This window comes from Protopterus annectens, chromosome 7.part0 (genome assembly GCF_019279795.1).
Source record: "Protopterus annectens isolate FY-2018-M chromosome 7.part0, PAN1.0, whole genome shotgun sequence".
Lineage (NCBI taxonomy): Eukaryota > Metazoa > Chordata > Ceratodontiformes > Protopteridae > Protopterus > Protopterus annectens.
The window spans coordinates 142,513,137-142,526,247 of record NC_056739.1 but is presented as its reverse complement, the minus strand read 5'-3'; the positions used below and the strand labels follow the sequence as shown (position 1 = coordinate 142,526,247).

Sequence of the window (13,111 nt, the reverse complement as noted above, 5' to 3'; positions counted from 1 at the left end):
ACCTCCCAGCAAATTTCCTTCAACTATCAGCTGAATCAATAGCCTATCCCATATCCATTCTCATAAATAGATCCATTCAGGAATTCTATGTACCAACCATCTTGAAACATGCATTCGTAATCCCACTGCACAAAGGCGGTAAAAACAGTGACACTACCAACTTCAGACCCATAGCTTTACTCTCACTTCTCTTTAAAATTCTAGAAAAAAAAATCCACTCCCAGCTCAAACTCCTCTCTCCCACCCAGCACGGCTTCTGCCCTGACCACAGCACCATGACAGCCCTCCTTTCCTTCCTTGAAATAGTCAACCTAGCATGTGATAGCAGCAAATAAGTATCTTCCCTATTTCTTGACCTCTCAAAGGCATTTGACACAATCTCCCATCCCCTACTCCTGTCTCCCTCAGCCTTAGCCTGGTTCTCCAGCTTCCTTTCCATGTGCCAACAGGCTGTACAATGGAAAGAATCAACCTCCCCTTTCTTACCTACACCCACAGGAGTTCCTCAAGGATCAGTACTGGGCCCACTCCTCTTTAACTTATTCATCAACAACTTCCACCACTCAGTCCCCGATGCCTCAGTCATCCAATACGCTGATGACTCCACCATCATTTGCTCTGCCTCCTGCCCCTCCAAACTTCTACTCAATACCAAACTAGCCTTCTCCAAAACAGAATCATGGATGCAATCCCATCACCTAGCCCTAAATGCTAACAAAACAAAATTAATGATTTTCACTCCTACCAAAACCACCCAATTCAACAGAGACAAATTTCCATCAAAAGCCACAACAACACTCCTCTAGAAATCATTCCCAGTACCAAGCTAATTGGCATTACCATTGATGAAACCCTAAAATTCGACTCCTACATCCTCTCTGCAATCAAAAAAACCCACCAGAAAATTGGCCTCCTCTATAGACATAACTGCTACCTTACACCCTCCTCCCGTCAAACCCTCGCATCTACCTTCCTTCTCCTTCTTGTACCGTGCTACCCTATTCTCCAACCTACAACTCGGCCTCCGTTCCAAACTCAAAGATCGTTACAACAAAATCTGCAAATTTGCTACCAATTCTAAGAACTCTTCCCATCACTGCCACCACCTACACAGCCTAAACTAGCTAGAACTTCACAACCACCTAAAATATCTACAACTTACAACAGCCCACAAACTCATCTTCAAACCAACAGAATACCCCTCTCTTGCCAAATCTCTAACACCCTACACACCTAGCCGCACCCTGAGGGCTAAAGGCCAAAACCTCTTACATGTACACAAACCCCTACACCCACCTGGCCAACTATTACTGTCCCACACTATAGCCAAACTGTGGAACACCCTCCCCCCACCACTACGGAACATACCAAACCACAACAACTTAAAATCCATGCTTCTCTCTCATCTATCCTCCAAATGGGAATGTTCTTCACATGCTCCCACCTTAAAAAAAAAATCACCCACACCACTAACTCCGCACCTAAATCATCTTTCCTTTGCTAATCTTAACAAAATGTCATAGGTCTTTCTCTGTACAGCTTCTCAAAATTTTTGCATGTGAGCCTCTGGCCTATCTTACTCATATTCCCAAATGACATCCTCTTCATTGCAAAACAGTGTATATACTATTGTAAAACTGTTATTCCTGTACAGACTAACTATGACATATATAACTCACATTATCTACTAGTAATGTTTCAACTTTCTGTAATTCTGTCTTTTATACGTTTGTAAGTTTTGCAAATTTCTATATTTTTGTAATGTTACAAATGTCTGCATTTTATACTATGTACCAGAGCTTTTTGTATTTGTAACTTTGCAAATTTCTATACTTTATATATATATATATATATATATATATATATACTGTAATGTTGCAAATTTCTGCACGTTATACCATGTACCGGAGCTTTTCTTCTCAGGTCTTCACTGAAAATGGGCCACAAGCCCAGCTGGACTAACCCAGTTAACAAACAATGATAAATAAATAAATAAATTCTCACTGCAGACACTAATCATCTTTTAAATGTGCCTCAGCTAGGGTTGCCACCTTTTCAAATGCCCAAAGTGGGACATTTTTTGTAGAAACGTCATATTTTGCAAGGCAAAACATACCCACGGCCAGTACAAAGGACAGAACTTCACTTTTTTGCCTACATAAATGCTTATTCTTGTAGCATTTTAGTTGCTTATTCTGTTTCTTATAACATTTAGGTGTTTCAGAAACAGAATAACTGTTTTATGCAACTATTACATTAAATATAGGAAATATCATATGTTTGCCCTAATATCTCAAGACATTTGCCATTTTTTCAATTTTTATGCAGGACACAACTGCCCAAAGAGGGACTGTCCCTTGCAATGTGGGACAGGTGGTAGCCCTAGCCTCAGCTGAGTAATTAACCACTCTTCATTCGCTTTAGAAATGCCCTGAGCTACACTGAAATGTTTTGGTACACATTCAGTACTGACAGTTAATCATATGTTCCACCAGCTAAGACTACAGCCCTGCAGTCAAGCTCTTAGCTTATTACATAAACTTGTTAACAAACTGATTAACATTTGGAAAGGCTGTGCTCCACGCAGAGTACTGACTTCCATTCATATTTTATTTCAAGGAGACTGATGAAAGCTATTTCTCGAGTTTAGTCTGGGAAAATGAATCATGCAAAGTGACTAAGCAGACCGGTATAAGTTTACCAGCTATTTCAGTAAAGGAATACCCAACGGACAGAGGGAGGGGCACCATAAGAACATGACTTAATAAACACCCAGTTACTTGTTAAATGGCCTTTGGGGAGCACCTTACGACCCCACCTTTTCCTTTATTGCTGGTTACAAAGCAAACAGACTGAATAATATTCCCTGCTGTCAAGTCCTACCGTTACACCGTTCCTGCAGAAATTTGCTTTTTCTTAAACACAATTCGATCGAGAAAAGACAAGGTTCGAAGACGATCACAGACTGTTTGTGGTTCCAACTCCTTGCTTTCCAGGCATGATGAGTCAAGTACAAATTAAATGCAGCAGATGCAACGACAGATAAAAACACCGCTGCAGTGCTTCAAGTTACAAGGGGTGTAGTCAACCACAGGACACTCCTAATAACTAAAACACCCCCACCGACCTTACACTACTTTTCCTTGCAGGGTTGGTTGTGCTGTTCCCGTCGCAGGTCCATGCAACATTCTAAATCCTACCCAGCAAGCTCAGGACCAGTTAAGGTAAGCCCCAGACAACCTGCTTCTAGTACAACTGAAGACGCAGATGAGTCCGGGTTTGGTTCTCACTCACTCCGCCCCAGTATACACTACTGTTATAGGACTTTGGTACTGCAAGACTGAGGCTCGTTTTATTTCTTCACGTTTTACCCTGCCCAGCTCCTCCTCCACCATTCCCAAGATGGGTGTGTTTATTCTCTCTCTCTGTTTTTTTTTTTAATGTATTTATTTATTTAGAAGGTCGAGCTTGGATTCTGAAACTTCTATACTCGATCTGAATAAGAATTATAATGTAGCAAGTCAGCTCACTGACCTGGACTAGAGCACCTGCTGACCGCTACATAATCTGTTGCTTACAGCACCCATTAGTATAACTAAATGTCAGCCTTGTAACCACAGTCAAAAGAAATGAATGAATGGTTTAAGTATAATTAACCCAATTATTGTAATGATTACAGGCCACCAGCTTCACTTCAGAATCCCTAAGCAAATCAGCTTCCTACAGTCTCCACAAAATGCAGTTCCAAATGTGCTGAAATGCTGTGTCAGACCAATTTTTGGATGGAGACTATCGTACGTCTGTCACTAATTCATTTGTTCTTCCATTATCGCTTAATCCATTTGTAGGTCGGAGAAGGGATGGAGCTTATTCCCCCCACATCTCCCAGTGGGTACAACCCAGAGAACCCAATACTGGACAAAACGCCAGCCGATCGCAGGAAGGAAGAGCAAGTAACTGTCACTTCTACAAGACACTTGAAAGATCATTAATTCACAACTTTTGTTATTATGAGGAAAGCTAAGCAGTGCGCACCCAGAAAACCCACGGAGGCATCGGGAGAACGACTGAAGCTGATCACTGAAATGCGCAATAAGCCCCGTGAGGAAACAATGCTAACCCCTGAGGCATATCTATAGTAAGAAACATCATTCATGCTAAATAAAAAGGACGCCTTGCTTAAAGACTAGTAAGCTAAACTATTGGTCTTCCCTGTTTTCATACAGTAATGTGATGTTCACTGAGCAATGCCCATGGTAATGCACAGCAGGGTGGCTTAAAGCAAGCCGCTGACTTACTGATTAAGGTGCCTAGCGCCCTGCTGCTGCTGCTTTTCGGGGTGCACTCACCCCACCTGCGTTGCGGTTACTGCGTGGAATTTGGATTTTTTTTTAATGGCACTGCACTTTCTGCCATGCAATGGACTTCTATATAGTCAGTGTGAGCATGTTAGAACAGCGTGCTGTCCCTTTGTTGTTGATGGCAGAGATGTGCTGGAAAGGATCTGAGGATGATGAGGATGATATGGTATCTCATCACTTTTGATGACGGGATCAGTGACCGGCATGAGCAGTTCTCCGAGGGTATGGAGTCTCTATAGTCAACACCTGGAAATAGTAAAAGTGATAAATGGAGGCTTAGTTGATAGTGTTCTGCATCACTATACCCCCCTCCCCTTTCAGGATCACTGTACCCCCTCCTTCAGGATCAGTTGCTTTAGTGGGTAGCATAGCTATTCCTGGAAATTAAATCTCAGAAGTGTATCCTGTATTGCTACTATGCTACTATAGTGTTATCAATGTCATGGCCATGTGTAGGGTTCCATGGATGGAGACACCAGGTACACTGTAGCCAAGGAAATTTCCACCATATGTGTCATAAGGTGTTCTTCATTAGTGGAACCCTGTTACTTAGTTCCCTCCCAGCAGTGTCAAGTATGGATCAGAATACTCCCCCTGCCATCCCAGGTGAGGGCATGTGCCAAAACACATTGCATCCTCTGTCAACTTTCTATGTCAACTTGCACACCGACTTTAGTACTTCCAGCTCCCCTAATGCCAGTCTTGGCACACTGATAGTTTGTGCACTGTTTCAACACTCCAAAACATGGACACGAACCTGATTAACCCCAGGCCAAAGGAACCCCTGATGAGGAGGGCGTCCATGTTCTTCTTCCTTCCTTCCTTCCTTCCTTCCTTCCCTAGTTATGATGCTAGTTTGTATTTGTAAATGCAGACCTTTCATACCACAGCAATGAAAGCATCTTGTGTGTATGTGTGTGCATGGGGAGGGGGAGGCAACTGTGTCTGATATTCAGCTGGCTCTTCCTGCCCCTTTTGCATTCCAGATAACAGTAGTTGACATTGCTGCTTTCATGTGCATGACTGTGCATACAAAGGGCTTGTGACCAATTCATTTTAGGCAAGAAATTCATTTGCTTCAGTTCTTAAAACAGAACTTGTCACAATATACTGGTCCTGGGGACGAATGAAAAGTTGGTTATCCTTATAAACTGATTAAAAAGGCAAGAAACATAGCTGATGAGAAAGATGTGCGGGGGATGCAAGTTTGACGTGAAGCATCACAGAGATTAGTGATAAATAATGTAATTTTCCATGTGCTCATAGTTGATAAGGAAAGGCATATTAGGGAAATAAATGACTTTTTCAGAGAAATGGTACATTGAACTGTGCCGAAGTTTACACAAGATAGATGACAAGGAAACGGAAGGCCTGTGGCAGGTTAGAGAGCTCAGAAAGAGGCAGTGCATTGTTTAATGTTAAACTGAAGGGAGACACCATACAGTGGTGATCAGACAGCAAAGGTGACAGTAGGTGCATAGAAAGGGACATAACCAGTAAACATTATATTATCTGAACTGTGACATTTAGCACACAGTCATATAGAGTGAGTGACCAACTAATAAATGAGAATAGAATCAGGCTTACAAACCAGAGCAGGTAACTGAAAACCATCTGGAAATGGGTTCTACACTTGCCACAGTAAGTGGGAACCTGGATTCAAGGAGCAATCACAGCAGTCTAAAATCCAGAAAATGGGATCTACAAAGAACTGCAATGAGGACTAACCTGGATCCTTGTTGAGAAAGGAAGGGGATAGTATGACTTAAATGTTTACTCAGATAAGAACACTAAGGCTTAATTCATTTAAACTGCACTGCACAGCAACAGAGCCAGGAAGAAAAAGATCCAGGAAATGTGTTATTGAACTTGGCATTAAAAGGTCAGGATATAACAGCAAAAAAAAAAAAAGTAATCGATACAGCCATTAAAAAATCATGCTTTTTGGTTCTAAACAAAAGCTCCACAAAACTAATTCTTTGCTACAAATATTTGCTCATAACAGTACTGCCTTAGAAAACACTGGTACTTTTAAATACATAAGTCTATGGCTAGTTCAATTTCTCTGATTCACTCTCCTTGTCAACAAAACCAGGAAAAAGTTTTACTCCTATTCTGGGCCATACAACGGTCTCCATTTCTATCCAAAGCATCCAGATCATCCATCAGTAGAGGCATTCCCTTACTCAACAGGAGTTTTGCCTCCCCTTAGTAGCATCTGCTTCAAAGACAAACACTAAACACATGCCATCAATCATTAACAGAATGTGCAGCTTCATCTGTCTCTGCCTTAAGCATGAACACCACTGGAAATCCCTTGATCCCAGTCAAGCAAAGAATTAACTTCCTGTTAGGCTCCGGACTATTCAGACTTGTACATAACCAAGCATCCCACCGCCCCCCAGCAGCTAAACGAATATGACAATGCCACTCCTACAGGAATAATGACCATCCAGCTCCCTTACTACTAACCCCATAAACCAGCTTCACCATGCAGATCACTGCCCCCAGCAGCTAAACTAATATGACAATGCCACTCCTACAGGAATAATGACCATCCAGCCCCCTTACTACTAACACCATAAACAAGCTTCACAGTGCATATCACCTCTCTGCCCCAAACTCTAGGAATCTGCTGCTCTCTTATCTCAAAGAAATGTCATTATACCCTGTCTTCCAGACACAATGAAAAGCTCACCTTCTGAAACTCGCTCTATGCAAGTGTTATGCCCCTGGCCACATTACCTAAGCACACCATATTGTGCCACTGTATAATAAAGTTTTTATTCTCCACATTCCTCTAACTGCATGTCACACTTACCTTTAAGATCTGCCTGTCTATATACAATATACTCTCTTTTTGACAGATACTGCCATTACAGCTATCTGGAATTTTGTAAATAATTATATCTCATTTGTGAATATCGAAGTGATTTATGTAAGATGCTTGTGTTACAAATGTATTAGAGCTGTATGCCATGTGTATATCAAACTGTTGGTACAGAAGTGTGTGTTGAAAAGGTTTTTGCAAAGTGCTGTTTGAAATGTAACCACAGTGTGCCCTACTGGAATAGAACAGAAATGTACATGCAGTATTGTAACTGTTTAAATGTATATATTTTAATAGTGGAAACTGGAATACAGGAGGTTAACTTCAGAAAAATTGCTGCAATTAAATTACTTTATGGCTATGCAATAAAAGGTGGCATCTTTTTCAGTCTTCAGTGCAACAGGAGACACAATGTCTGTACTAGGGAGCTCTCTGTATTATCTTTATGGTGAAATAATTATTAGTCTTGAAATGTGGAGGAATGTAATTGTTTTATGACTTCCAGCATCTGGCAAAGATCTGAGGTCTATGCATTTTTACAAGTAGATGCTAAATACTGCTAGCTTCTAGCAGTGGGGGTTTCATCTGGGAACTAGAGTCAGATGACAAGACATGATGTCATTCTGCAAGCAATCCCAGCAGTAATATTGTGAATATTAGTTTGAGAAGTCTCTATAAAGACACAGAACATTCTGCATTTGGTCTTGGACCTGACATGAACCATTCACCACAACAACTGCCTTGATTTAATGAAGTAAATTTCTAGGGAACAGTATAACTCGATTAGATACAGTAAAGTATACAGTGAAGCTTTGTTGAGAAACTTTTCTTTATTTGAGACTGTCCTTCAGTGTTGTTTTAAATGTTCCCTGTGATTTTGAACTCTGATGTAACTGTGAATATATATTTAGCATTGTCTTGTTCTTTTATTATCCATTATTAAATATATTTAAACCTTTTATTGTGGCTGATCTGTGTAGAGATACATACGTTTTGAGAGTATTTGCATATTTATTTGGTGACACTGCGTGGGCCAGTGCTAATAGCCTTGCTCTTGATATTACACAGTAAGATTGGACACCTTTTGTTAAGGGCCTTAAAGTAGCTGATAAGTAGATGATTGGTGGTGGTGGTAACTACCTTATAGTCTGGGCAGAAGGGGGCATAGCTAGTAAACTTGTGCCAGCCTTTCCCAGGTGTGTGTGTGTGTGTGTGTGTGTGTGTGTGTGTGTGTGCGTAAACCAAACCTCAAAGAGTGGGTGTGTCAGCTACTTGGGCAGGGACACAAAGCACTGGTTGGACAGAGAGGGTGCTGGTACGTCTTGGCTTGGTCACTCAGCTGAGATCTCAACTCTTTAACTGTTCCAATGGGGAGTCTTACTGGGGATCTGGAGAAAGAGGGAGAAACCAGCCCCAGACTGACTGTGATCTCTTTGTGCTCTTAAGGGAAATTGCTATTGATGCAGAGAGCTGCATCTGGAAATATTGTGTGTGTACCTGTTATCCTCCCAGTGTACATCCCCCACTGTTGCCATTGGTGAGGATAAAGGCTCCTTGATTACTGGTCCAGGTGGGTCGTCCCACTCTTATATATGCTGACTGTACTTCAGCATTTACAAAAATGCACTGTTTTTACTACTATATTTGTAGTACTTTAACTGTATTTCACACCAACTGCTGCTTTTACTTAATTTAAGAAAATATCTGTTTCTGCTGTTTTATTCTGTTGCTATTATTAATTCAAGAAAAACTGTGCAGACTTTTACACTGTTGCTTATTCAATTAAAAAAAATGATCCAGCTTTTTTTCTGTTATTCAGTTGCACTTCTGTTGGCTGCAGTATAGATTGGATTCAGAATGGCTGAATTCAGTCCTGTTTGTAGACTGAGAACTTCAAATCAGGACATCTTTTTTTGGAGAAGCCCCCCATACCCTTTTGGCAGGAGTGTACAGTAGGACTATTTAATTGAAGATTACTGGTTCAGGGCTCAGGTTGAGCAATTTCATTGGTTTCTTTGTATCCGCTGCTTTGCTTTTGCTTGCACATAGTGCACAACCGTGCTGCCGTGCGCCACCCTGCAGAGGGGGTAACTCTTGACAGTTATAGCCGCAAAAGCGCCAATAGAAGTATTTTTCCTTAGAAGCGGCTGCTGTCTAGCAGAGCAGTTCTTGAATAGCTCTCAGCTGTTCAGTGAACCACCCAGCAGAGATTTTACCTCTTACCTATCAACATCAGTCCCTATAGATCCCCTTTTTTATAGACCTCCTATTGTGCACCCCATAGATTAATCATTCTAAAATAGCTCCCTGCCTGATACCCTCATCTTTTCCTCCTTATCTGCTAAGATACCAGGTTCGAAGCTTGCTTTGTAGACTGTTAGTTTCCCTCTGTTTCTCCTGCCAACCTGGTGGACATGGGTTTTTTTGAGGCAGTGTCGCAGCTGCCAAATGTAAACAGGCAACCCATTATTCTTAAATCACTCAAGTACAATTTGTGAGAGATCCTCCTACAATAAGAATCTGGAATCACTGCTCTCTCACGCCCAGAACAGCAACATCAAACAGGTTGTCAGCTCACACACCAGGACTTCTTTTCGTAATATGCACCCAACACATAAACTTTCATATGCAGAGGTACTCTCCAGAACCTACCTAAACACCAGAGACCTCCAAAACACAAACATGCTACACCTAACACAACACCCAAAGCACCCAATACACATAAAAACACTAGCAGCTGTGTCTCACCAAATAAGCCCTTAAAGCAATGCACAGCTATTCCAAATGTTTTAGTTATAGGTGACTCTATAGTGAGACATACAGATGCCCCACTCACTAGGTTGAACAAGGAAAAGCTTATGGTCAGCTGCCTGTCTGGTGCAAGGATTCACCAAATTACAGATGCACTCAAGTCTGTCAACAAGTACCATTATGACTCTGTCACAGTTCATGTTGGTATGAATGACTTGAGATATACCTCTCTGGACTACATGAAAAAGAGACATAATTGAGCTCTCTGAATATGTGTCCCAGGCAGGCATATCTTTAGCTTTGAGCAGCATTTTACCCTTGCCTAGGATGATACCTCCAAAGCAAGTACAAATATGACTCCGTCATTGTCCATGCTGGTGTGAATGACCTGAGACGTACCTCCCTGGACTACATGAAAAGAGACATAGAGGAACTCTCTGATCATGTAGCCCAGGCCAATATGACCCTGACCTTGAGTAGCATCTTGCCCTCACCAAGAATGATGCCACAGTATAAAGACAAAATGATCAATTTTAACAATTGGCTAAAGTATTGGTGTCATTCGAAGGGGATCCAGTGTCTGTCAGCCTGGGATGACATGCTCGACAAGCCACTTTGCTTTGCAAAGGGATGGCTTGCACCTGTCACCCCTGGGTTTTTGAATACTGGCAAAGGCTCTTGCCTCCCCCATAGTGCCTTTTTTAGGCAAGGCTCAAAAGACAAACCCACCTCCATAGACAACACAAAGAAAAAACTAAGGGTAATGCTGCTCAACGCCAGACGTCTAAACCTCAAGATGCACCCACTCGAGATTCTCCTCAGTATGGAGAATATCGATATCTGTGCAGTAACAGAAACCTGGTTCAAGGCTCCCGAAAGCACCCCAGCACTACCAGGTTATACTTCATACCATGCGTTTCGGCCACAAAACTCGGACCGAACCACAAAAGGAGGGGGAGTATAGTGGCACTGCACGAAGCATCGGAGACCATCCATGTGCAACTAACAGTGGGCAAAACTGCCTTTCAGTTTGTAGCCTGCTACAGACCACCCTGCCTAACACAGGAACCCCACTTGGCTTTTCTGAGAACACTAGAAAATATGAAGGTCTCTCCAAACACCATTATATTGGGTGACTTCAACTACCCAAACATTGATTGGGAAAACTACTCAAGCCCAAACACCCTCACCTAACGGTTCCTAGAATTTATAAACTCAAATGCTATGGAACAACTGGTCACCACTCCCACAAGAGGGGAGAACATATTGGACCTGGTCATCACCAACATGGGGTCTCTATGTTCCACACCAGAGGTATACCCCTCATTGGTAAGATCAGACCATAAATTAATCTCACTGGACATCCATATCCTGTCCCCACCCCCAACCAAGGAAACCACGGTGAAGAACTTCTCAAAAGCAAACTTCACACTTCTCAAAACTGAGATGGAATCTTTCAAATGCCCCAGGCCAGTGGAAACTACGGCCCAAAATGCAGGATCCTTTACAAAAGCATTCTATGGACACCTACAGGAATGCATGGAGCATGCTATCCCAAATAAAACCAAGACTCACTCCTCCAAAGGCAGGAGACCTGTCTGGTGGACCCCAGCCATAAATAAGCTATATAGCAGAAGGAAGAAGCTACCACATGATAGAGCAAACTCCCAAAAAGGGAAGGCGTCTCTGATCAGTACGAGCAAGAAACTATGATCCCTCATAAAATCATCTAAGGCAAACTTCGAAAGAAAAATTGCACAAGACACTAAGGATAATCACAAGGCCTTCTTTAGTTATGTCAGGAACCTGGGAGGCAACTCCCAGATATGATCTGAGTTAGTGCAAAATGACAAAAAATACACTGTACCCACAGATATTGCCAACATCCTGGCAGAAAGGTTCAGTGCAAACTTCTCCCCCCTTCCCCTCCAAAAGAGCAAATGTCTATCCCAACAGAATGTAGCCTCCCTGTGATCACAGATGCACAGGTAAGAGCTGCCCTCTCCAAAGCAAAAAACACAGCATCAATGGGACCAGACGGTGTCCTGGGCTGTGTCTTACATGAGCTCCAAGAAGAACTAAACCCTCACTTAAAGACACTGTTCAATCTCAGCCTTACTACAGGATATGTATCAGAGGAATGGCGTACAGCAACAGTGGTCCCGCTCCACAAAGGTGGTGCCACAACGGACCCCGGAAACTATTGCCCTATAAGCCTAACCAGCCTGGTCTGCAAGGTTATGGAGCACATCATCATGGAAATTATAAACAAGGACATTGGGAACCTCCAGAAACTGGATCCTACCTAATTCGGCTTCGTTAAGGGCAGATCTTGCCTCTTGAACTTGGTCGACTTCTTTGAAAGTGTTACCAAAGCCATAGATGAAGGGGAGGTTGTCCACACAGCCTACCTGGACCTTGCAAAAGCCTTCGACACACTACCCCACTCGGGCATCATAAATAAGCTCACCAGCTTAAATATCAACCCCTATGTCACAAGATGGGTTGCAAACTGGCTTAGAGATAGAACCCACATGGTCAGAATTGCAGGTGCCATGTCAGACTCTAAACCAGTTACAAGTGGCATCCCACAAGGCTCAGTCCTGGGACCTCTCTTGTTCGGTATATAGTTCTCCGAGGTACAGGCTAACATGGGTGGACTATGGCGAACAAAGTTCGCAGATGACTGCAAACTGGGTGCCATAATCGACTCTCCAGCTGACATGAGCATCCTCCAAAAGGATCTCACAGAGATGAATAACTGGTGCCAGAGCCATGGCCTAAAGCTAAATGCCAAAAAGTGCATTGTCATCCCCTTTGGGAAAAACAAAGTGCCCACAAATTACCACATAGATGGTAATCCATTAAGTACGGAAGAAGTAATTAGGGACCTGGGGACCCAAGTAGATAGTAATCTCTCCTTTGACAATGACGTTGCCAAAGTAGTTAGAAATACCTTCTATATAGCCTACCTTATCATGAAAGGGTTCACATCTAGATCAAGAGAGGTCATTGTGCCCCTCTACTCATCACTTATCAGACCCATAATTGAATACAATGCCCCATTTGGGATGTACCTTACCCGACACCTGCATCAAATGGAAAGACCCCAAAAGTACCTCACCAAGAGGATCAAGGGGCTCAAACAGATGTGCTATGCACTTCAGCT

At 42.4% G+C, this 13,111-nt stretch overlaps 1 protein-coding gene across 3 annotated transcripts in view; it reads right to left on the bottom strand.

The window, feature by feature from the left end:
* Nucleotides 1-3,341, bottom strand: part of LOC122806293 (F-actin-monooxygenase mical1-like) — a 1,110,237-nt gene extending 1,106,896 nt beyond the window's left edge. For 2 of the 3 annotated variants that reach the window (XM_044076589.1, XM_044076591.1), the window contains exon 1: nucleotides 2,884-3,334. The gene's annotated coding sequence lies outside the window, so the exon portion shown is untranslated. Of the gene's footprint in view, nucleotides 1-2,883 lie in introns of all 3 variants that reach the window. The other variant, XM_044076592.1, reaches the window with a different exon arrangement.
* Nucleotides 3,342-13,111: the final 9,770 nt, after the last annotated feature.